Source organism: Agelaius tricolor, unplaced genomic scaffold, assembly GCF_023055355.1.
Source record: "Agelaius tricolor isolate 1412-34295 unplaced genomic scaffold, bAgeTri1.0.p SCAF_3, whole genome shotgun sequence".
NCBI lineage: Eukaryota > Metazoa > Chordata > Aves > Passeriformes > Icteridae > Agelaius > Agelaius tricolor.
Genome location: NW_027269263.1, coordinates 23,142,320 through 23,167,056, shown reverse-complemented (window position 1 = coordinate 23,167,056; position 24,737 = coordinate 23,142,320). Strand labels below are relative to the sequence as shown.

The 24,737-nt window shown below is 40.9% G+C and overlaps 1 protein-coding gene and 1 long non-coding RNA gene across 6 annotated transcripts in view; one reads left to right on the top strand and one right to left on the bottom strand.

Moving 5' to 3' along the window:
- Window positions 1–4,136: 4,136 nt before the first annotated feature.
- LOC139588161 (uncharacterized) lies at window positions 4,137–8,911 on the bottom strand. 2 transcript variants are annotated; one of them, XR_011678565.1, is made up of 3 exons: window positions 8,632–8,838; window positions 5,556–8,223; window positions 4,137–4,733 (listed from the first exon to the last, which is right to left on the bottom strand). It is a non-coding gene; the product is annotated as an uncharacterized lncRNA (long non-coding RNA). The 2 variants fall into 2 exon arrangements; XR_011678564.1 differs by having other exon boundaries at window positions 4,137–8,223; window positions 8,632–8,911.
- Window positions 8,912–8,949: 38 nt separating this feature from the next.
- Window positions 8,950–24,737, top strand: part of CNOT4 (CCR4-NOT transcription complex subunit 4) — a 76,802-nt gene continuing 61,014 nt past the window's right edge. For 3 of the 4 annotated variants that reach the window (XM_071423179.1, XM_071423176.1, XM_071423178.1), the window contains exon 1: window positions 9,141–9,273. The gene's annotated coding sequence lies outside the window, so the exon portion shown is untranslated. Of the gene's footprint in view, window positions 9,274–24,737 lie in introns of all 4 variants that reach the window. The other variant, XM_071423177.1, reaches the window with a different exon arrangement.

Here is a 24,737-nt window from a genome sequence, read left to right as displayed (position 1 = left end):
GCTTAGTAAGAAGTTCTTCAATTTAAGCATGGCTGCCATTGCTAGAACCCATTGACACAAGGACTGCTGTGGTAGGACAGGAGTAATCACTTCTTTGGTAACATTTTGTCACATGCTGTAACATGACCAAACTGCTGAAGCTCAGCCTTTTCTCCATAGGGCACACCTTGCAGATAATTGTGCTGTCAGTCTGCTCCATGGCAGTTGTCAGCCCTCTGCAGACTGAGACATGTAGACCTCCTGTAAGGAGGACATACCCATGCTCTAAACTTTAAAACTCTATATAAGATGAAGATGAGCCATGAAAAAGTAATTTGACTCTATTCATCATCTTTATTCCACAGTTATCTGAGAGGAAAAGTATCAATTAAAGGTGAATGCTGTATCAGAGCTAAGTTTTCTTAAGGAAGTACACTGCTCAGAATATTAGACAAGCACCTTTTACAGCTTTGATGGTTCAGTCATGTCAACAATTACAAAGCAATGCCCAATAAAACTCAACTAGGCCACCTGGTCCTTCTTTTTACAGGAGTACAACAGAACCATTATTCTTTCAGCCGTTTGCATCTTTTGAGATCTGAGTGCTTTTCTGTGCATCAAAGTAGACGTACCTCAAAAAATAGATACCTTACTTTTTAAACTATTTTTAAAAATATCCATAGTGGCATTTTCACTTAAATTATTAAATTTAAATAATCTTGGATTTTAATGAGATCTTGGAGATGAAAAATTAACTCCCTTGTCTTGACTAAGAGCTCAGCTGAGATAACTCACTGTTTACCTGTCCTGAGGTGAGAATGTATGACTTCACTGTAGTAGGAAAGGTCTGGGACTGTTCCCTCTGATTTATGTGTCTTTGAAGTAGGCCTGAGATGAGTCAAAGTATATACTGCTCAGAAGAATGAGGAAAGGTATATATTACACAGAAGGAAGGAAGTCCAACGTCTAGGTTCCTATCTGCAAAGAGGAGGAGTGAAGAAGCAAACAACCAGCAGCTCACTTCTCTCTTGTCCCTGACTTTGGCCAAGTCTTTTTACACAAATGGGAAGCAGCTGGCTACCCACCTAATCTTAATGCTTGTAATATTGTACATTATGTTTTCCACAGTGTAGGTCTAATATTCAACACAGAATTTCTGTGTGGAAACTTGCAGAATGGAACTGTGTTTCAGAGAAGATGAGTCTTCATTGACCTCAGAAGAAGTTGCAAATGCTCAGTTGTTTTGGAAATCGGGATACTTTCATGGGATCCCATGCAAGTATAAACACCTAAAAGTTTCAGATTCTGTGGCTTTTAGACATTACATTGGTTTGTGTACTAGTCAGGAGAAATACTTCTAGGCATGGACTAAAACCACACAAAACACTGAGCATATCCTACCTTCTTCCCATGACAATCTGACAACTGCACAGTACATTTCAAGGCCCAGCATAAAGGTTTGCATAAAACAAATTATAAACACTTCAGGCATGCATGACACAATACACTATCAGTGGAAATGTCTGGGGCACATCTGTTCTGAAGCTTTCCATGCTTCAGAATTTTTCCGTGCAAAAAATATTTTTTTTTCCCCAATTACGGTAGCAACATAAAGAAAGTAAACAGGAAAAAAAAAAAAGAAAATGTGAAAGTAGGTTAAAATAAAAATCAGTACCTGATTTATTTGCTTTAGAAAACTATGGCACCTACCAGAGCTGACTGGCTACAGTTTAATATAACCTATTTAAGATGAGGTCATTTATCATTCCTTAAAACCCCACAAATGCTGGATTATTAGGAGTAAAACAAACTGGGTCTACCCAAGGCTTTAATTCCATGTCTGGCCTGTTAGCAGGAATTCTCATATTCATACACTGATGTACCAATGATTTTAAAATGTTGCCAAGGAAAACATAGTACAATTTTAAAATTCATATGAAGAATAAAAAAATGTATATTAAAACAGAAAAGTATATTTTCATGCTTTAGGTGTCTTGGTTAATCTATAAAATATGGTCAGGATACCAGCTTGGTCCCTGCTCTCCCTGGATATGTTCCTGACCCGTAGTGGTTCTTGGCCTGGTCCTGTCATGGTGCAGAGTCTGGGGGAAAGATGGAGCAGAAGGGAAAGAGAGCAGAGCAGCACAAGGCACACAGCACAACCTTCCCTCTGTCGGCGTGTCAAGCACAGACTAAGAGGAAATGTTCTCTATCAGAATATAAGAACCAAATTTCTCTGTACAACAAGCAAAGATCTGTCATATAAAGTCTCAGTTACAGTGCTGCCTATGTGTAAAACTGATCTAATTATTCTTGGATCTCTCATTTGTCCTCATTACAGCTGGTTTCCTGCAGCTCCTTAAGGAACATATTCATATTTCTGATTAATAAATGCTTTGACTTTCCTACTTCATTTATTACTTTGCCTATCTAACCTATCTTATCTCAGGCTTGTCTCTCTATCAGCATTATTTATATAGCATAAAATTAGCTGCAGTAGGTCACATTCCTTTTGGCAGAAGGAAATATATCTGTCTGGAAAAATGCAAGGTTGCAGGTGGAGCTTGGCTGGTGCAATATATTTACAAGCGTCAAAGTTCACACCAACCCTTTAATGCAACGTCATCTTTCTTGACAGGTGAGCTCCTGTCACACCTGGCTTATGCAGAACATGAGCTCCAACACAAGAAGAAGTCAGTGGAAGTTCTTGTAATGGACAGTTCCTGTTTATACAGCAGCCATGGAATCAATATGCAGGAGAAAGTATTGCATTTTCTCAAGTCATGCACTTTTTATTTCATCTCAGCAAATCCCATATGGCTGAGGCATTTTTATAAGAATGTGAGCAATTTTGAGCTCTGTGGAAAATGCTGAGTGCTGTTGGATGAAGGCAGAGAAGGGCAGAAGAGGAAAAATACATTCCTTTGAATGCACTAATATAGAAGGCAATTAAGGAATATGACAATAATGAGCAATCATTCTGTCTTGTAATGTATGTTTTGCTTTAAAGAGCAGGTGATGACTCCCTGAAAACAATAATATGTAACATAATGAAGTCCTGTCTACACAGGCATGTTACTTCAAATATTTCAGATGAGTTGGCTTGAGCATATTTGTAACAATTGTTTTAAAGTGGCTGGCCTTTCTTTTTTTGCATGAATGAAACCCAGGCTCACTAGCCCTCAGCTATGAGCTGCATCCAGTTTATGAGAGGATTCTGCCCATTTTTGAATAATTTTCCCTCATTGTGTAATGTGATAAGGTTTCTTTGGTGTCTGGCCCCTGAGTGCTCTCTTCTGTTCCAAGATCATCTGGATCAAGTATATTAATCACTCCTGCTGAATGCTGATGGCTTCCATTGCAATTCCAGTATATGTGTGTTCCTCCAGATGCACACTTTTTTTTGAGTACCACCTCTTTCCTTCCCTGATATTGTCTCATGGGTTATGTGTATCAGCACATCCAGCTCAAACTTTATGGCATTGCCTCAAATATTACTCTTTGTGACTGTTGGTCAAACTGAATGCAAGAGAGGGACATTCCTGAGAAATGGACCAGTGCTGCCATAAAGCAAAATAACGCCGGCTGTTCTACAAGAACTGAAGGGATGTGAACAGGACTTCCAGGACTTCTAACGGGCCAGAATAGGATAAGCTGTGAAAGATTTATCCATGGGAAGTCAACTGTTGAACCTCTCTATTGTAACAGACCCAGGTGACTTACCACAGCTATCACATGATGTCACTTCAAACATGGAGTTGTAGGCCTAATATTGTTTTCAAACCACTGAACTGAAATACAAAGACTGAGGTTACAAAAAAGCTGTTTGAAATCCAGAAAGGTGGTTAGCCTGAAAATGCTGCTGAGGGAAGTATTCCTATCACGTCCTATATTATGTCACAGCTCTGCAACTCTAAGCCAGGTGGTATCCAGATGCCATCACTGGCAGGGGAAATTGAGCTATATGAACCATGAGCCTGTTTCCATCTGTCTAGAGCCACCTTCTCTGCTGTGGCCATCATGGTGCACCACAAACAAGGTCCCAGTCTTGTGTTCCCACCTTGTGCTGCTTGCTACACATCTGGGCTCACTGCTGCTCTTCCTGCCACTCAAAAAACTCTCATGGGCAGCATCCCATGAGTTAAAAGGAATACAGATTGTAGGGCAGGCATATTTATTGCAACATCAAATGCAGAAAAAATAAGCAATAGCAAATATACTTTGGCTTATAATTGGTTCAGCATTCTTTAGCTTCCTTTCACATTTTATAAGATGAATTACCAAAATTAAACATTTCAAAATGCTGAGATTATAAAACACTTGTAATCAAACCTTCAGCAATATAAAATTCTTGAATTCAGGCCAATTGCTTTACAGTCTGCTTCCTTCTGGTGCACATGATGCTGACCTGCATGTGTTGCAGGAGGTCATAGGGCAAAGACTGTGCTTTTATGCACAGAGCAAAGCAGTGCAGCCCTCTTCATTTCTCATCTGTATGGTCTCTCTCACTTCTGCAGTTGAATATACTTCAGTACCCTTCTATGCAATGCTGCACATCCTTCTGATTTATCCATTGGCTTTTGCTCTAAGACTTTTTCTCAGCTCTTGGAAACATATTCAAGGTAACATTGCTACAGAGGTGCACATAAAACTGCAAACTCAAGCCCTGTTACTATTCAATAACAGGAAACTATCTCTCTCTTTAGCCCAGCATCTTCTTCCCTCCTTCTCATTCCAAGATGAGCACAGGATTTCTACAGAAAAGAGATGTAGAGAGAGAAAGGCTTCTTATTTTTACGCACTATGGGGTTTGCTGAGAACAACCACTTCCTAGGGAAGCCCAAACTGAAAAAACAGATGGGAATGACATTCCAAAATTGATTTGAAATTGAAACCTATGATCATTGGCACTGAGTCCAGTGCAGAAATAACAAATAACTGCAATTTATCTCTGACAACAAAGGCGCCATTATGATGAGGAACTTTAGCCTAATAGGTTGCTTAATGAACAAAAAATACTTCAAAAAGGAAGAGAATAGGAAAGAGAAGTTCAAGGATTCTATGAATGGATTTCAGCACAGGAGCCAGAAAGCAAAAAAAGAGCTGGAAGGATGTTTATGACAACTTGTGTTAACTTGGACATGAGTGTCTAGATTCAGAGGAGTTTGGGATAAGGGAAAATGCCACCAGCAGGAAGATTTGCTGTAAATTGTAGAAAAACCCCAGTCCTCTGAAGAATATTAGGATCTTATGCCACTACTTCAAGTGCACTCTGTGGTTAACAAATAGTGGGAGCTTCTTGGAGATCCCCACGACACCCTTTCCAGAAAACAGGAATGATTTCTGCTTTCTGCAAAGATAGGTGCACTTAGCAGATAAGGTGTGCTATGCCAGAGTTATGCTGAATAAATAAGGTTGCAATGAAAAAATTGGCTGTAGCATCCCATTGAGGTTCTCATTTTCCCCTAATAATTCAAAAACATAACAAAGATACATCTCTCTCCTTATCTTTATAATATATTAATTTTTCACCACTCTATTCTCTCATTTAAGAAAGAGCAGGACAATTCACTCACCTTGTTTTCCTGAGCAGCACAGAGATCTCCTTCTCCTCTCATGGACTTCCAATAAGACATAGTGAACATCTGCCACTTGCAGCAAATATTGATCAGAGTGTTTGTAAGGCTCCTCCACCTGCCCTTAATTTCCCAACAAAGCCCTTTATTATTATTTTACAGTTGGTCAGAACAGTCATGCAGTTCCTTTCTCCAGTGCATTTGCCAAGTAAAAGGCATCATTAGTCAGAGAAGCAGAAAGATGTTTAGACCTCCAAGAGTGAGAAAAGGAGTGGACACATCAATAACATCCATTGCAGTCTGCAGAGCAATTCTTATTTCTGTTTCAGTAAATAAGGCTGAATTTCCAAAAAACCTGTTATTAACCATTGTATATAATTCTATAACATAGAACTTTCTGTAGCGATTCATAAGGCTTTGCTTGAAGAAGCTTGAGAAAAAGAATTTTTTTTCTATTTATGAAACCAAATTTTCAGCTTGAAATATAGGCACATTCAGCCACTGCTGCCAGCAGAGCTTGGGGTCATAAACTTTGTAAAACAGGAAGTATTTCCTCAGTACCAACACAGTGAAATATACATGTGATAAACATTTCTAGCACATACTGGTAGACCATTATCAATCCCAGTGAGCAGAAAGTCCACATGTAGAGGTGCAGCTGTATTGTCTCTTTGCTGCTGAATATTCAGACTGCAATCTGTACAGATGCTTTGCAACTTTACCATCCTAAAGTCCCAGCATAATTACTCTCTATCCCAAACAGCCATGGAATGACTCGGTCTCCACCTCCTCCTTTCCTGCCAGTATCACTACCCCACCATCATGTCTTTCTCTAGTCCATTCTCTGGACTCTCCATCGTTTCCTCCAAACAGGTGGGCAAGCATTTGAAATGGTGGTGGCTTAACACTGGAGGAGTCCTGAAAATAGCTTGGCTTCACACCAAACTGCAGAATCCTAGCAGGTTCCTATGTTTGTTCCTCAAGACAGTGACTGCGGATCATTGCCCAGGAGAACAATTTCCCGGTACAGGGTGTGAATCAATGCATGACAGTGCATATGCAAAAAATGTCAGAGAACTGGGGACTGAACCACAATATATAAATCATATGAACAGACATTTTTACTCTAGCTGGTACATATTGGTTATTTCCAAGAAAACGTGTTCCAAAAGCTTTTCTTTATGAACATGGAAATGATTTCTTACAAACAGTCCTGCTGAGTTGCCAGACCCATTCAAAACAAATCCAAACATTTCCAAAAGTAAATAAGGTGTCAAAATGCAATTAAGTAACCTTATGAAAGCAATTCCAATTACTTAAAAGTAATTAAGGACATCTTAAAACTTTAAAATGGCCACATGATGGCCTAGTGCATTATTCTTACCAGATTAAAGAAGAGGTGGAAGCAGGGCTAAGAGGTGGAAGCAGGGCTAAGAGGTGGAAGCAGGGCTATGGATAACTTTTGGTGACATCAGCCAGAGTAGTCTTCAGCCATGTAGATTTTTTCCTACATTATTACTGGATGCTGCTGCTATCTGTTCACGCACGTCTCAGCAACATGATTTGAACAGACTTTTACTAAGGGAAAGACTCCTTAATTCTGAATGAAAAGAAAGTACAGATTTCACTTAATATTAACAGACTCAATTCTGATTCAAAATAGCAGGTCTTAACTATATTATTTTTATCCTTTCTTTCCAAGTCTGAGTACTTGCTTTTAATCAACAGGAAATGTTGCTGGGTATTAGGTGTGTCAACAATCACATCACTTATATAAGTTACTTACATAATGGGTACTTCTGGAACCTAATGGTTTATATATCAGTTGACAGGAAAATATGAAAATAATAAAGTTTTTGAGAAATACATTGTTATACACATACATTCACCCGAATTTGATTAATATATAGTAACTAGTTACTTTTCCATTGGTATATTAAATATATGTTACACTCTAAGATATATGCAGAGAAACAGGATTTCTCACATATATGGGTGTTTACATTCCATTTTATGTTTTGTTTTCTGAATAACGTTGCATTTGAGTTTACATGTCAAGACTACTGCTGAGAACAGCATATCTTTTTATGCAGACCTGGGTCTTGCTGACAGCAAGAAGTTGTAAAGTTAATTTGTAGAGCTTTCCTGTGGGGGACATACATATATCAATCTAAAATTTAATATGCACAAGGTAACATTAACTTGTTTTAGGAAGGAGATAAGCTATGTCAACACAAGTTCCACTGTTAGTTGAACAAGCATATTGTACAAAGCTGTACTAGTATAATACTTCAAACTAAGAAACTCAAGTAAAGGAGAAAAGAATCCATGCCCTTAAATGTAACTGTTGTGCCAGTGCATTCGGTGATGAACACCTCTTTGTCCTACCAACTGCTGAAATAAGTCAAATTCTCAGGTGAATATTGTCATGGCAAAAGTATTAATAGTTTGTGCACTGGAGATAACTGATAATTAAACACCCAGGATGAGGCTGGCTGCCCGGAGAGCTAAGGATGCCAGGCCAGGAAAGCCACAAGAGAGCTATAAAGGCGATGAGTAAAAAGCATTCTGTCAGCTGAGGTGATGGGGTCTTCCGTGCAGCATCGGGGATCGCAGGAAAAAGAGAGGGATATGCGTGCAATTTGATCAGATCCATGGCACAGCGCGTCTGTGGTAGAAAGAGGGGATAGAAGCAATACAGTTTCTCTGAGTTTCTACAAAATAAAAAGTGAGAATAAAGCGAGGGGAGGGTGAGACGGGAGCGGCGCGGGGTGGCCCGACCGGCTGTGGCGGTAGCAGGGCGCAGTCCCGCTCTGCCGGCGGCCGAGGGCCCGGGCGCCGTGAGGCGGAGCTGCCGCGGCGGCTTCGCGGGGCCGCGGCCAGCCCCGAGCGAGCGAGCCGCTGACAGCCGTGCCGGGCGCTCCGGGCAGAGCACAGCACAGCACAGCACAGCACAGCCCCGACGTTGTAGCCAACAACCGGCAAAGACCGATGAGCATCGCTTCGACCCGGCAGGGGGAAAAACCCCAAAGTAACACCTATGACAGGGAAAAAAAATTTAAAGAAATCAACCCACTGCTTGAAAACCGCGCGGTTCAATGTCCGGCAACAGGTGGCTGAAGTTGCAGGGAATTTACGGACGGGGACGGCCCTGCCCGGCGGAGAGCTCCGGATCCCCGGCTTGGCAGAAGAGGACCGGGCTCCGGCTGGGGCCACCTCCGCCTCCTCCCGCGCTACCCGGGCCACCACCGCCGCCTACAAGTCCCGTCATGCCCCGCGCCGTCGCGGCCGCTGCCGTCGCGCCCCGTCCCCCCTCCCGCGCCGCTCCCCGCCCACTGCCGGCAGCGCACGCGCAGCGGGGGCGGCGTCCAGGGCAAGTCTCCCCAATGTAAGATGGTGGCCGGGCTGGCAGCGGAGCGCCCCGAGCTTGGAGATCGCCCGTCCCTCGCGTAAAGGTCGTCGGAGCAGCCGCCCGAGCGCCCGACCGGCTGCCGCCATACGTCTCGCCCCAGGAGCACCGCTGCGGGTTTCTCCTCTCCGCTTCTCTCCTTCCTCGCCGCCTCTCTCCTTCCCTCCCCACCCTTCTCCTCCTTTTCCCCTCGCCTCCTTTCCCGCACGCTCACTCACCCACCCGCCTGGCCGCCCCCGCCGCGCTGGGCAGCCTGAGAGGGAGAGCCGCGCACACGCACCGCGGGCCGGGCAGGCAGGAGGAAGGCGGGTGAGTGCGAGCTGAAGGCCGGGCCGGGGAGGGAAGGAGGAGGGAAGGAGAGACGAGGAGGAGGCGGGGGGGAGCCGGGCCGCTCTGACTACGAGAGCGCCGAGGCTTCGCTGGGACGGCGCAGGCCGCAGCCCACCCGCCGGTGCAGCCCCGGCGACGGCAGGACGCGCTGGGCCGCTGCCGGGCGCCGAGGGCACCGGGCCGTAAGGGGAGGGCGCGGGGGCGAGCGGGCGGCTCCTCCTCCCCGGGGGCACCGGGGAAGGGGCTCCCTCCGTGTCGCTGCCCGGAGGAGGCTGTACTGATTTCCTCCTCGCCCCCCCTCCGGCGCGGGGAAGCCCTTGGGACGGGCCGGGCCACCGGCCGGGCTGGCGGAGGGACGGTGGCCCCGGAACCGCTCGCATTTGCCGGGGCAGGCCGGTGCGGCCAGGCGCGGGCATCGCAGCGTGATTCACTTAGAATTTGCGTGGAAATTTCCTCTCTCCCCTTCTTCCTCTTCCCTGGAGCCAGGCTCCATTTCTTCTTGTGATAGGCACTTTTTTCCTGAGGGAGAGGCAAACAGATGGTGAATGGCAGCCTCTTAATTTTAGTGTTATTTTGGACAGTCCGTGCAACCTCCTGAGATTTGTCTGTCAGTAAAATAATCGGTACGTAACTTTCTGTCTCCTGCTTGCAAAATCCTAGAAGTTCTTTCCATTTTGTGTATTAGCAGAAACAAATGACAAGGCTGTGTATGGGTGCTTATCCTGCTTCTAGCGACGGTCCTACAGCTCTACCTGCCAGTTTAAAAGTGAGCAGCCGGTGCCTTTGTATGTACAGTAAAGGGGAGGGAAAATACACTAGATAATTATCTTAAAATGCTTTGTTACTATACCAGAGAGGATTTAATTGTCCATGGCTTGTATGCTTCTGTCAGTGTGGTAATACTAAGTATGCTGTTCAGAGGAGAAGCAATTCTCTCCAGAGTGTATGTTAATGTGAGCAAAATCCACAGCTGGTTAAAGCTGTGGAAATTCTAGACCTGCAGATGTTGGCTTACTCCTGTCCAAAAGTTTTAGGAGTTAATTTTGGCCAGTCACATGTTTACTGAGCCTGTACAGGTTTCTAACTTGCTGTGTTTTAACTGCCTGTGTTTTGTTTTAGTTTTGAGATGTCTTGACTCGAACATCCCTGTACTTTGACTTCATATTCATGTAAACATGGTGTCTGGCACTAGGAGAAGAGCACACGTACTGAAAGATGAATATGTAGAGGAATGAAACTTTTTCTAGCCCCTTTCACTGCTTAAAAAGGAAAGAGAAAAAATAAAATACAGGTTTATGAAGAGCAGGGAATAAAACAGCCTTGTTTGACTCAAGAGCATGAATTAGTTTCACATGGCCTTCAAATAGCCAAATGTACTGCTAGTTTCTTAGCACCTCTGTAATAATGTAGTGATCTAACTTGTGGTCTAGGATTCAGCTGTGCTGCACCTTAGGCTTTTGGAATTCTGCAATAGAGTTTCCATTTCATAAACAAGATGAACACATGTTTAGAAATGCTTGGCAGTTGAACTTGGCTGAATTGAAAACTAAGTTCATTTTAGGGGAAAAGATTGTTTTGGAAAGGGGGAATACAGTGATAAAATTATGTATTCTTTTAACTTGCATGTTTCTTTAGATGCCTCATTGTTAGCTTTTTAAAATTAGGGTGTTGGAGGGTCCTAGCAGTTTTTCTTTTTACAGAGAAAAGGTGGTGAGTGTCTGTCAGGAATAGTGCTCTACTAGTTTCTTGGTGCTTCAGAAAGTTTAAGACCATCCTTAGAGTGCCAACTAAATAAAAAACTTGAGTTAAAAAGGCTGGTGAGAGAGCATACACGAGTACATGGCTTTTTATGTAATAAAAATCATCTTTATGTAAAAGTACATGTTTTCCTTCATGGCTATTGTTCATAGAAGTTAGGATATTCTTTGTGAGCTAAATGTTTTTGAAATAGCTCTGACCAAGATCCTAAGTATGGGCCCTGAAGGCTTAACTCTGGCAACTATTGCTCAAAATCTCACCTACCTCTTTGAAATAAATGAGATTATTTCAAATAGACCACTCTGTAAGCACAGGTAACTGTTAAGTGGCTGATAACAGATTGCATCTTGGGTCTTGGTTGCTCTGGTAAGATGAGGCTGATCTATAGGCCTTAACACATGCTGGAAGGAAATTACTTGCTCAGCAAGATTGCTGGGGTCAAGGGTTCTTAAACTTTCACACGGTGAATAGTGCCTTAGGTTGTACAAAACACCTCTTGTCCCACTTGCAGTTATGCTGTATTGCTGAGATAACTTGAGTAAGTGCATATGTGAAAGACTGCATAACTTACCTTGCTTCAATGTCCTGAATGTTTTTTCTCTTTAAAGGTGTTCATGCTTTCTTTTTGGTTTTTTTTTCAGTGTGTCTCTTTCTACCTGTTTAGTCCCCTTTTTATTGGATGGTAACAGTGTGAGGAGATGGAACTTTATGAATAGAGTCCCCATCCCTCTGGGCCGCCCTCTTCTGTTTCTTGGAGAATAGTCTATGAATTTATTCTTTTCAGAAGGTTGGTTAACATTTGTTAACATTTTAACTACTGTAAATACTTTTCATACTTGGAAAATTAAGTATAGCAGCAAATGGTTTGGCATGGCTTGAGCTGCTGCTCAGGCCTTCTGGTTCTTCCTGTAAGTAAATTGGGAGGGCAGTGCAAGTGTCTAGCAGGAAATATGAATATAACATATCTAAGTAAAAGCATGCATTAGACTGTTTGGATCAGTTAGGTGCATGTTTTTACCAGACTGGGATTTTTTTCTGTCACACCAGAAACTTTGACGTGCTTGGTTTTGTCAGATGGCATATTTCTTGTATGAGTTTGAAAAAGGAATCTTCATCGTCTTCTTAGTTCAAAATTGTATTCAAGATTATACAGATTTAGTGAGTATTCAGGATACATACTTTTGGCTTCTGGTTAGCTGTTCTTAGACTGGCTGCATCAGCTCAAAGGGAAGATTAGTGTCTAAACTAGTGATTTCCACATAGTACTAAAATCAAGTAAGTTTTGTGGTGATATGTTTTATTTTCTTTCCTTCCACTTGGCTGTTCTGGGAACTTGACAACTTCAAGGTATTTCTAGTAGGAATCTATCATCATTTAAATGGAGCTGGCAAGTGTTTTCTAACCATGGATGTGCAAAATAAGGTGTTCATAAATCTCAAGCATGTGCTTTAACAACTTGAGGAAGCCTGCATCCAGAGCTATCAAGACAATCAGCAGCCAAGGGAATGACACTTCTTATCCTTTTCTGTGTATCCTGAAAACTATGTTTTTATTCAGGAGCAGAATATGTTAGTGTTGATTTCATAATGGTTAATCAGTTATTAGTGTATTTTTATTGAGGTATTTCATCTGTTGCTGGTTTTCAAATTGAGGAAAAATAGGTTGGGATCAGCATATGGGAGATTTTTTAATCCTTTAGTCACTGAGTTAAAGGTAGATGTAGAGATCAAGCAAACATGCTACTGAACTTGGTGGAAAGGGAGCTTGGATCTTTGCTAAGGCTTTTTCTCTGATCAGTGCTGTCTGATTTTGATCCAGTTCTGTTCTCTTTCAAGGGAAAAATGGAAAACTTCATCTGTAGCTTTCTAACATACCGTGATCCCAGCATCTGTTTCTTCTATCTCACTGTTGTCTTGAGAGCAATAGATGCCCAATATGAAGTGGGTTTCAATTGACTACAAAATCAGATGTAAAGTAATTGTACTTCTGCATATCTTGGTTGAGAGATGGAGGGTCACTTGCTGTAGTGCAGGCTCTTACACTGTCTGAGCTCCTTCTGGGCTTTGATTATTTTACTTTTCTCAGCTTAGCAGTCTTTCATTGCTGGCAGGTAATATTGCAGTATTTTGTATTTGATTGCAAGAATCAATTATTAGCACTAGAAATTTGGGGTGATGTTTTTGTGTTGTTGGGGTTTGATTTATTTTTGTTTTCTTTTTTCAAAACAAATGAAGTGAAAGAAACTGCAAAAATGGCAGCACTCTTCTGTCTTCACTTCTAACGAGTTCTTCAAATTCAAAACAGAATCACATGAGCTTTGTAGGGATGGCCAAAAAATGTGATAGGCATGTGTACTGTGATTTTCAAGCAGTGCTTCATCCCAGGTTTTACTTTGGGCCATTTTTAGGCCTTTTTTGTGGTTGAGTGCTTATGTTTCACACTGCTGAGGCCTAATCTTTTCCTTGCTTAACAGAAGGGGCATTTCTTTTTTCCTGGTGTGGATGTTCTTAAATGTTTTCTTCCAGATAAGATTTGATATGCAAAAGTAGTAACTAAAAGGGTGGCCAACTTAACCCTTGTAGAATAAAATACACTGCATTGGTAGACTTGTAACAATTTTTCAGGAGCACTGAATTCAACAGGTGAGATTTATTTGAAAGCAGGCTTCATGTTATATTTTGGTTTAGAGTCTCCTTCACCAGTATGGATTTAATGTGGATCCTGCTTGAATAGTGTATATTAATTTTAAATTGCAAGATACATGAGCTAAGACACCTCGAGTGTGAAATACTGTACTTGCAGGTGGAGTAATTTTGTTATTTCTAAACCTGTCTCTTATTACCTGTTATAGTAAGTTGCTGTCCTAAAAAAAACAAATGGAGTTTGAGTGGAGGACTGGGAAGAGGTAATTATATTTGTGTGTGCTTTGGAGCTGCCTACCTGAAGAGTTTATGATAGAAGTTTTGATGCAGGTTATGTCCCAGATAGGTAAGCATATGGTGGCTGTTGTTCAGAGTTTGTTTTCTACTACAGCCTAGAATTATAGAGAAACAGGATAGGGAAGAAGTCTGTAGCAATAATCACTAGATGTGGGGAGAAAGTATTCAGCTACTTTTTTGTCTTTCTCTGTCTTCTCTCCAGATATAATGAATGAAGATAGGTATGTGTAGCTATAGCTGTGCCTGTCAGTTAAAGACCTAGAGCTTCTCTGTGATCTGTAGATATTACCTTGGGCTGTTGGACATTCAAAAATAGAAACTATTCCCTGTCTTTGAATAGCTCCTGCTTCATGACATGTGACTTTTTTTTTTTTATTGAATGAAACTAGAATTAGTCTTCAGTATCTCATTCATAAAATGTCTGTCCCCTGAGAGCTCTTAAACTAGCATAAAAGGCCAAAACTTGCTAGGTCAAAATTTGTGTTTATAGGTCAGCATGCCCAATAGTTAATTTGAATGCATTTCCTTCAATCAGTGTGAACTGTAAGAGCTCCTAAACTCCTGAAGTTCTGTTAAACACACTGGTCTGAATTGAGAGAGGCCCAGTAGCATTAATCCAATTTGTCTAGTGACTTAATCTTACTGCCATTTATCATGTAACTGCTGCTCCTCTGAAGGAGCCTTCTTGCATGTGTTTCTGTTGATCATTTAGCATGCCTGAATCCCTTTTCCTAAGAAGGTAATCTTCCCTTTTATGAAACTTCATCCTAGGTTAAGGGTCAAGTAATTTATAACTGAGAAACCACGTTAGAGAAGTTAGAGCTTCCTCCCATCTTTGAAAGCTCCTTTGCTAATCCTTTCATTTAGTAAAGCATATATTTAACATATTAATGTGGTTTCACAGTTAGTGGCAAACTGGTTCTAGGACATAGGTGGTAAGTCTGAAACCAGAAGATGATCGCTGGTTTTCCTTTACATAACTGTTAGTGTACGTTGAAAATATGGAAGAACAGCTGGGAAGTTTAAGGAAATAGCAGCTCTTATATCAGACTGTTTTCTGCACATGGGTAGTGTTATCTGACTGGATTACAGTTTCATTTGAGTCTTGAGTAGTAGTTATAATTGTGAGCATGCTTCAAGGTTTGTCCATTCTCATGTTTTCACCAGTGTAATGGCTCCCTCCTTTCACTGAGCCCTTTTAGAGACATTAATTTCTTAAATTTTTATGCTCATGCTCTCATTCTGATTTAACTTGAGGCTTGTGATTCTCTGGGGGTGGGGCAGGGGTATAACTTGTATGAGAACTATTCCTCTGGTTACTATGGTATACATACATAGCACAGTGAAACTTGGTGAGAGCCAGCTGTGTTGTGTGACCATGTGACTCTGACAGTCAGAAGAAAACACCATACCTTGGGCAGAAACTGCTTAGAATTGGTTCTGTAGTATCTTTTCCTGGGAAACCAGCTATTTGCTTTTGACTTCAGTGTCTAAAAAGAGAACACTATCTTTATGTGCCATCTTTATAAGGAAGCCTGCAGTGGCACATGGCTTTTATTCTTTGAGCACAGTTGTATAGAATATAAGTGAAGTGAAGAGTCAGAAAACAGGCAGTTTTGGAGTAAAATGTTTATTCTCTCTCTTGTAATTATACCAGTTACCGTGAGGGTATTTTTTTTTTTAATTCTTTGCACGTTTGTATTAAACTATTGACCAGAGGTGCAGCAAAGTTTGTTTTCAAACTTATGTGATTTGGTGTAATGAGGTGAGAGGGAGGGTCAGGTTCCTTTTGGCGTTTGCAGTGCTGTAGTCATCTGCTCTTAACACATGAGCTACTTAGTACCAGCTGCTGTTTCTGCTGTATTCAGTGTGTGCCACCTCTGAAAGCCCGGTGCACCTAACTTCTACAGAGGGGCAGTGCAGCATCTTTTGATTGTACTGTTTTTTCCTGAGACTTGTGATGGGCTTAGAAAATACCATAGTATATGAAAGTATAAGGAAGGAGATAGACTCAGTGTCAGTCTGTGTTTTATTTGGGTTTTTGTTTTACTTTTCTTATTTACTAAATAGAAAATCAGATATCGAAGAGCATATTCTCAAAGCTGACAACAGCATAAATGTTTCTGAGGCATCCTTAATGTCTTCATTTTGTATTTTGTTTCTTCTGGTTTTAAAGGAACTTAAATCTATCAGCCAGTTCTTTGTTCTCTTAAGGCAGTTGTTTGATTTTCTTATGGGTTTTGATTAGCTTGTGTCTCATATGGGCTTAGGCTTCTCCAAAGGAATTGCATTCAGCTGCTCTTGGTTGGTAAAACCTCAGACCTGTCTCTTAATATTAAAAAAAATCACAGCATTTAAAGGACATGTTGGGCAAGTGTATTTGCAGTCAACTTGAACTTCTATGCTTTTTATAGCATATATTTGTCACAGTCTGACAAATTGTTTGGGATTTCATTCAGCACTTCATATGTGCCAAATGACTCCTTAAGTTCACTTGCCTGAGTTAATGCAGCTCTAGGTAGTGGAGGTAGCAGTAGAAGGAATTTATATAAATCTAATACTGCACATTCTGCTTAAATTTGTGGAAGCTGATGCTGTTATTTCTCATTGTTGTCCCCTTTTTTTTTCCTAAGAAATTGCTTTATGTGTGTCTGTCTCTAAAGTTTGTTTACCACAGCATATAGATTATGTTCATGCAGTTCTCTATGTTCTGTTCCTCACTGGGATAAAGGTGCTTCCCTCAATGCAGGTCTTGATCCTTGTCAGCTTTGTTTTTTAGTAACAAATCTGTATTTCCCTGAAAAGCAGAAGTAGGCAATTGTAATTTGGGTAGCAGATATGTGGGAATAGGTATTTATGATGTGGGTGAATATTGTGCAGAGCAACTGCCTTTCTGGATTTCTAGCAGGTATGGGGAGCATGTGTGATAAGATGGTTCTTTGACTCTCCAGTGTTTTTCTGTGCTTCTTGTTAAATTAATGGTTTGAAATAAATCTCATTTTTTTAATTACTGAATGGAAAGTAAAGTAAAATTCTAAGTATTCTGTGTAGAAGCCAAACCAGCTCCCAACTGGAATTTGTGTGACTGTAACATGGTAGATGTTTTTACCATTTTCTGCTGACTCCTATGTCAGTACATGTTATTGAAACAGCATCCTGCTCTTGTCTGAAGGAGATGAAGTCTTAAGCATAGTATTCTTACTTTCCATACAGAACTCCAAGCTGATCTCTTTCTTCAGCTAATAGAACTGATAGCACATTGGATTTGTTTGCTTTGGCCCTTTAATTAGATCTACCTTTTATGTTACACAACTGTTTTATAAATTACTAAAAGAGAAACCTTATTGCCTTGAATTATTTGCTAGAGAATTACAGATTTTAGAGAAGCCTCATCCTTTGTCATTTTCAACGTGAAACAAGAAATAAGCCACAGGCCTCATTTCCACCTACTTTCAGATAGTGCCACAAGTTTGAGCACAGGACATGTGCTGTATTTGGAATTGACTTTGCCTCCCAGGTACACATCAAGAAAAAGCTGAAATGGTTCACTCATTTATTTTTTCCTTTGGGCTTTGCAATTAATAGCTACAGGGGCTAATGCTTTATTTACTTTTTCACTCTTGAAAAAGTGTAGGTACCTTGGTGTAACTAGTTTCTTTCAAGTTTAAGTGGGTTTATATGTACTAAACTTCTGTTGTATCTTTACAATTCCACTGTGCCTTGTGTATTTATATATTAAGACTTACATTGTGTAACAGCAGCGCTCAGGGTAGGGAATTGTTATAATAAAACTTACATTTTTGAAGCTAATATTGTAAATGTAGGCAATGTTTTTATGTTCCAAACATGTTCTCTAGCCTCATTATCATCAATAGATCTATTCCATTGGGTAAAGTTTACTACTTAAATGTTTGTAGGATCACAGCCTTAATTTGTAGTATTTTGGTTTTCTGCCTTGAGCACCACCTAAATGCAATGAAGTTGTAATGCATTTCTGTGTTGACTTAGGTTTAAAGTGGAAAGTATAGACAAGTTCATAGAATCACAGAATGGTTTGGTTTGGAAAGGACCTTAAAGATCATTTCACTCCAACACCCCTGCTATGGGCATGGACACCTTGCACTTTTCCAGGTTGCTTAAAGCTCTATCCAGCCTGGCCTTGAACACTTCCAGGCATGGGTCATCCACAGCATCTCTAGACAGCCTGTTCCAGTGCCTCACCACCCTCATAGTGATGAATTTTTTCCTAACATCTAATTTAAATCTACCCTCTTCCAGTTTAAAGCTTTTACCCCTAGTCATATCACTTGACTTCCTGATAAGGGTCCCTCTCCATACTTCTTGTAGGCCCCCCATGGGATACTGGGAGGCTGCTGTCCAGATCTCCCTGGAGCCTTCTCTTCTGCAGGCTGAACAACCTCAACCTCATGGGAAAGATACTGCAGAGCTCTGCTCATCTGTGGCCCTTCTCTGCACCTGCTGAAACAGTTTCCTCTCTTCATTATGCTGGGGATCCAACATAATAAAGTTACTCAACCAATAATGTTCTGTCTCCCAGTTGTCCAGTGTTCATTCACCGGGGGCTTAAACTGACTTGCCTCTCCTGACTGTAGTGAGGGGTGAACGCTGCCACATTTTGCAGAAGTCAGGTTTGCTTTTCTCCACTTGTGACTAAAGATACTGAGTGGGAATGGCTGAGAGTGAATCTGGGGGTAGTGGCTGCTGTCTCACAAGTTTTAGCATGAGGTTGAAGAGGCTGACCAAATCCTCCTTGTTCTCTGTATTTCTTGGTAGTTTTTCAAGGATTCTGAAGAATGATTTTAAGCCTGTGCAAGGATTTATTTTATTTGTATAGATTTTTTCTAATAGGCTGGATGATGAGTACAGACCTTTTTCTGACATATTTGCTCCCCTTCAGCTGTGAATGAAATACAGAATGTGAGTTTTCTAGAGCAATATGGAGAAGATTCCCTTTTTTTTGTTAAGGAAGCATCACTGCTTCTTCCAATGTAGCCCCCCAGCCTTTTTCTTTTGAGAAGTGCTGGAGCATATCTCACTTAGTGGTAGGAGGCATGAAATAAAGCTTTGGATACATTTCTTCTTTACTCCTTCTCCTGTCTCAGGGATTTCTTGACTGACTAGTCATGATGTGAATTTTCCAGTGGTTAATAATTCCTGATGTTATTTTCTTTGTCAAAGAGTATGGGACAATTTCTGAAGAGCTATTACTGTTCTGAAATATCTTATTGTTAGTCTGATAAGTAACTTTGGAGTATTGGGAAGACTGATACAAGAACTTCTGTGTGTAATTGTTGGTAGGGTACTCTACCTTACCAGGAATTTGCTCCAGGGGCTGGAGTACTTGTGGTGTCCTTGGTAATCTTTTTACTTTTTTTGGTGCATGTTTTTGTCTAAACTGACAGTGGTTTAGACAGCAGCCCTATAATGTACTCTTATTCTCCTCCCTGATATATTTCTGATCTTTGAGGCTTGGTAGTTGGTTTGGTCTTTTCTTTCCCCCTCAGTTCAGGGCATCTTTTTTTCTTCCCGTGTGTGTATAAATATGAGCTTGTAAAACTACAACTCTTCATTTAACTGTATGATGTTTTTCTAGAAGTTCATCCATAACTTTTAATTCTAATTTAGAAAGAGAGCTGCAGGCTGAATAGGGGATGTTTACTTTTAGAGTTGATGTACATTGTTGAGAGGGGCTATAGTGAGCCCAGAAAGGCAGTACGTATAACTCATTTTAGCTTGTACTAGAGCGGATTTTATTATGAGGTCTTAGTTCCTGCAGTTGTATCTGGTGAAGTGCAGGGATAAAGATAACAGCTGCTTTGAATCAAAACTTTGTGTTGGAAGACTTTAAATCTAGCAGATGTGTATAAGAAGTAACAGTTTGCTAAAATTCTGTCTGCTGTTAGGGATGTGCATCCTCAGGCTGCAGAAAAGACTTTGGGAAGCAGGAGGAACTAATGGTTGGAGTACCTATTGGTTGGGCATGCTATTGAAAATACTGAACTGAACTTGCTAGAGCAGTGTGTGGAAGGCAGGCAAGAGACAGCAGGCATGCATTAAAATAACTTCATTTTGGATGAACGTGTTTCTCTGTGGAGTGGGACAATTATTGTGACAGGTGAAAGGTTCTGCAGTGTTCAGCTTTGAATGTTTTGATGCCCAGCTTGATAAAGCATAGTGTAATATAGACTTGTTTTGCTTATTTTGATTTGAGAAGGAGGTTGAATGTAGAACCCTAGAGATCCTTTCCAACTGGAATTATTCTGTGAATCTGTAGCCAAAACTTAACCAATCCTCAACTTCATGAGTATGAAATTGTCCATGTTAGAGCTTGAAACTAAAAATCATTGATAAGCCTATAAACTCACATGAGGCTTAACAAGACCAAGTGCAAGGTGCAGCACGTAGGTTGGGGCAACCCCAGGTATCAGCACTGTCTGGGGGATGAACAGATGGAGAGCAGCCCCTCTGAGAAGCACTCGGGGGTACTGGTGGATCAGGGGCTGACCCTCATGCTGGGACATGACCCAGCAATGGCACTCACAGCCCAGAAAGCATCATGTAGTGACAATCAAACTGAGAGTAGGCTTGGCTTAGATATTAGAAATAAATCATTACTGTGAGGCATTGGCACAGGTTGCTCAGGGAAGCTGTGGATGCCCCATGCCTAGAAGTACTCAAGGACAGGAGGGATGGAGCTCTGAGCAACCTGGTCTATTGCAAAAGGTGTTGCTGCTCATGACAGGGGTGTTGGAACTAGATGATTTTTAAGGAACCTTCCAATCCAGGCCATTCTGTGATTGTGTTAATTGGCTTAAAGCAGATGTGGCTTCAGTGGAAGTGCAGGAGGGTTTATTTAAACTAAAAGATAATCCTTGATGTAAATACTGCAGCTTATGGATGTAATGCAGAATCCCTGAATCTCTTGCACTGAGACAGGATGTTCATCTTCCTAAAGTTCAAGGTGGTTGCTTAAAACCTCAGTGATGAAATGCTCAAAAGGGAATGGGAAAATACCAGGCTTGCTAGTGATGTGCAATGGGATGGTGTGCCAAAAAAAAAAAAAGGAAATGAGCGCTGATGGGATCCCTCAATGCTACAAAGTACCACACCTGAAATGTTTTTACACCAATACAGGCAGCATGAGGAACAAGCAAGACTAGCTCCAAGCTTTGGCCCAGTCCTAGAAATTTGATGTTGGCATAAGTGAAACCTGGTGGGATGAGTCTTGTGATTAGTGTGCCCTGTTGGATAGTTGCAGACTCTTTAGGGGGAATAGACAGGGCAGAAGAGGTGTGGGGAGGATGAGTGGGGTTTGGGGCTGAGGGTGGCATTTTTTTCAATGGAAGGGATAGATAGAATCTGTGGAGTGCACAGTTGTCAATGGCACATTCAAGAAGCATTTTCACAATGCTCTCAGGCACATGGTGTGACTCAAGGTGCCCTGTGCTGGGCCAGGAGTTGGACTCAATGATCCTGATGGTTCCCTTCCAACTCAGCTTATTCTATGATTCTATCAACTTTTCCATACACTGTCCATGGTACTGCAGTTGCAGGCATCTCCCTTCCACAGCTGTAGTCAGGCTGAGAGTGTGTTGGAATAAAAGTGATTTAGTATTGAAGTTGGGCTGGATTGTATGTGTGTGGGGTGGTTGTGGCTGTTTTAATTCCAGTCTCCCTTGTAAGGTTTTTGTTGTTTGTCCTTCAGATTAAGTACTTCTGTCCAAAGCCCCAGGAATAGCAACAAGGCTGTATTTGGTTAAATGTTTGTTTCTGTAGTTGTGTCTATGTAGAAAGCTGGAGAAACATACTTTACTTCTATTGGTTAAAAAGCACAGTTTTGATAATCCAGAGTAATTTCTCCAATTTGTAACTGCAAATGCACTATGATTTATCTTAGGGCAGAATTTAGTCTAAGACTAGGTAGCTTCAGTGTGATGATTAGGACTATGAATAGAGCCCCTAATGAAAGATAAAGATAGGTGTTGAACATTGTGATGGTGTTTCATATCTTCTGCAGAGTCTCTTGGGAGAATGAGGGAAAATCTGGTCCTAGCAATTAGCTTCATCTTTGCATTGTACCAATAGATAATGTCCTTTACACTAGTTATTCTAGATTTTGCAGGTATTCTTTCTCAGGCTTGGGAATTTTGTTTGAGTAATTAGAAAAGTGTTTTTAAACTAACTCATTATTATCTTAGTCTTGCTTTTAGATTAAATCTGAAGGACATGTATTTTTTTCAGCCTATTAGGGCTTGTATTTCCTTTAAAAGCAAAGCACTGGACAGTAATTATCACTCTTGACTCTTAAGACTTGTGAGGGTTTAATGGCACTTGGAAAATACAGCTAATTAGGGATTGATAAATGAATACATGTGTTTGTAAACCTTTATAGAATGCTGTAAAAGAAGTGTTTGAGTGAGCTTTTTGTGTGTCTAGTACTACTCTTTGTTTCTTTGTCAGTCAGGGAAGTTTAGCAGGTGTAATGCAAATAATCATACACAAATTCTGGCCTGGAGGAATGCAAAGGTACTTCATTCTTTCTGCTGACTGTTTTTCTTGGTTTCTCCCCACAGGTGGTAACGTAGTTGGTTAAGGGCAGTCTGTGGGCTACTGTGGGTGCTGGCTACCTGGGCTGACAGGTGTAGTGAGTAGCTTACATGTGTGCTGTGCTGTAGAAGTGGTGTTCTGTAACTCAGTGTTCCACTGAAATACTCCAAACCACGAGCTGCTTGCTCACTCCTCCCTCCCCCTACAGCAGCCTGGGGAGGTGAAATGGAGGCAGAAAGGTCAAGACCACGTATTGAGGTAAGAATTTACTGGAAACAGCAATGAGATAAGCATGGAACAGTAACAGCAGCAATACAAATGACAGAGGGTGCAAGAAAGAGGTGAATGATGCACAAGTGATTGCTCATCCCAGGAAACCCCTGACAACACCTGACTTCCCTCCATCATACTGTGTGACCTAAAAGGGATGGATTCTCCCATCCCTGGAAAATGGCCTGGAATAACCTCTGTGTCATAGCAGTGCCCCCTTCCTAACTACTGTAAAAACTAACCCTGACTGGGACCAAATTTGAGTTGGGTCTAGGTGCCAGCTGGAAGGTCAGAATGCTAGAACATTGAGTGGCTACTGGAGATGTAGTGCTCTGCAAACAAAATTTTGGTGTTCTATTCTAAGAGCAGAGGTGATGAAGGACAAGCTCTTCATCTAAGTATATGATTTTTTTAATCCTTTTTTTTTTTTTTTTCTTGGAACTGTTGAACATAAAAAGGTGTTTTCTGTTGTGGGTTGTTTCCCTCCTATATAATTTCAGTGAATTATATCTGTATTTTAACTGCTGCTAGATATATTGAAAATAAAATTTAAACAATATTGTCTTTGTCTAAAAATGCAAGTGTAACATTTGTAACAAGTGAAAGCTTTTTTGAAAGATGGGGGAAGGCCACTTATATTTGTTCAATTCTACATCATAGTCGTTTTGTAGATAATTAGTATAAGAAAACAATTCTGAAAGACAAAATGGCTTTTAAAGGTTGATGGAAGTTGAGAAGCAGATCCTATATGTTTTGTGGAGAACAGTAAACTTTTCAGTTTAAGCTGTTCTGAGTTAATTTTTTTCTGAGCAAAGTGCATAGTGATAAGGAATTCTAACAATATGCCACTGCAGTTCTGCCTAAAATACTTACTTACATGTAATGAATTTTGCCACCTATACCCTGAATTTGTGTTGATCTGGGAGAAAAGAACAAATGAGATTTGTAAACACGTTTAAATAGGAAGCAGAAGTATTTGAGATGTTCAGCAATGATAATGGTGCCTATTACAGACACTGTGGAATGACTGTTTAATAGATACTTCAGGGATTTTTTGATCCCTTTTAAGCTGATGCAAGATGCTTATTTTACTGCTCAGTTGTATGCTGAGGGCTCTGGTTTTTTCCTTTTACCTTGTCTGAAAAGACTTTGCTGTAGTGGATGACTTACAATGTGTATGTTCCAAGAGTATTCTAGAGCTCTTTTACCCCTACCACCCCCTAAGTGTAGCTATTGGTTTTCTCTGCCATAATGTAGTTGATTTTGATCTATGTACTTTCCAAATAACAATGTTTCTCCTTTTGTTGTTTACTGAGAATATCAAGGTAAATTACTATTAATTCTTGTGCACACTCTGAGATAAATTTATCTTTAACAGTGATAAAAATTTGGGAAGTAGCTTTGTATCAAGTGCTGAATATAAGTTATAAATAGGACCTTTAATATATCAGTCAGTAATTACTGAATTTTTAAAATGTCAGACTTTGTCATCCCGTTCCCCTGTCCAAAATGAAGGCTGCAGAAGTAGCATCTTGTTGGGTGCAGAGATAGTACCTTGTGTTAGACCAATAAACGAGTTCATTATATGCATTGGTTTAATAAAAGAAGCAATCTCCATGTAGAAACTCTATGGCTTTTTTAGAGTAGGATGAATGTAGGAGTGTATGCAAGGCACAAGGGTGACTTCTTCATCTTAGGCAGTTTCAGGACTCTGCAGAAGTGTGCAGTGCTAGGAGGAGACAAGTTTTCTCCATGTTCATGCTCATCTTCTCTTGTGGCTGTCCTTGATCTCTGTCCTGCTGAAGGAAAACTGCTGTGGGCACATGCTTTGCCTTTGGTATCTCTGTGTTCAGGGTGTGGCAAAGTGGCTTGTGACTTCATGTCAAAAACCTTAATTCTGCATAGTGA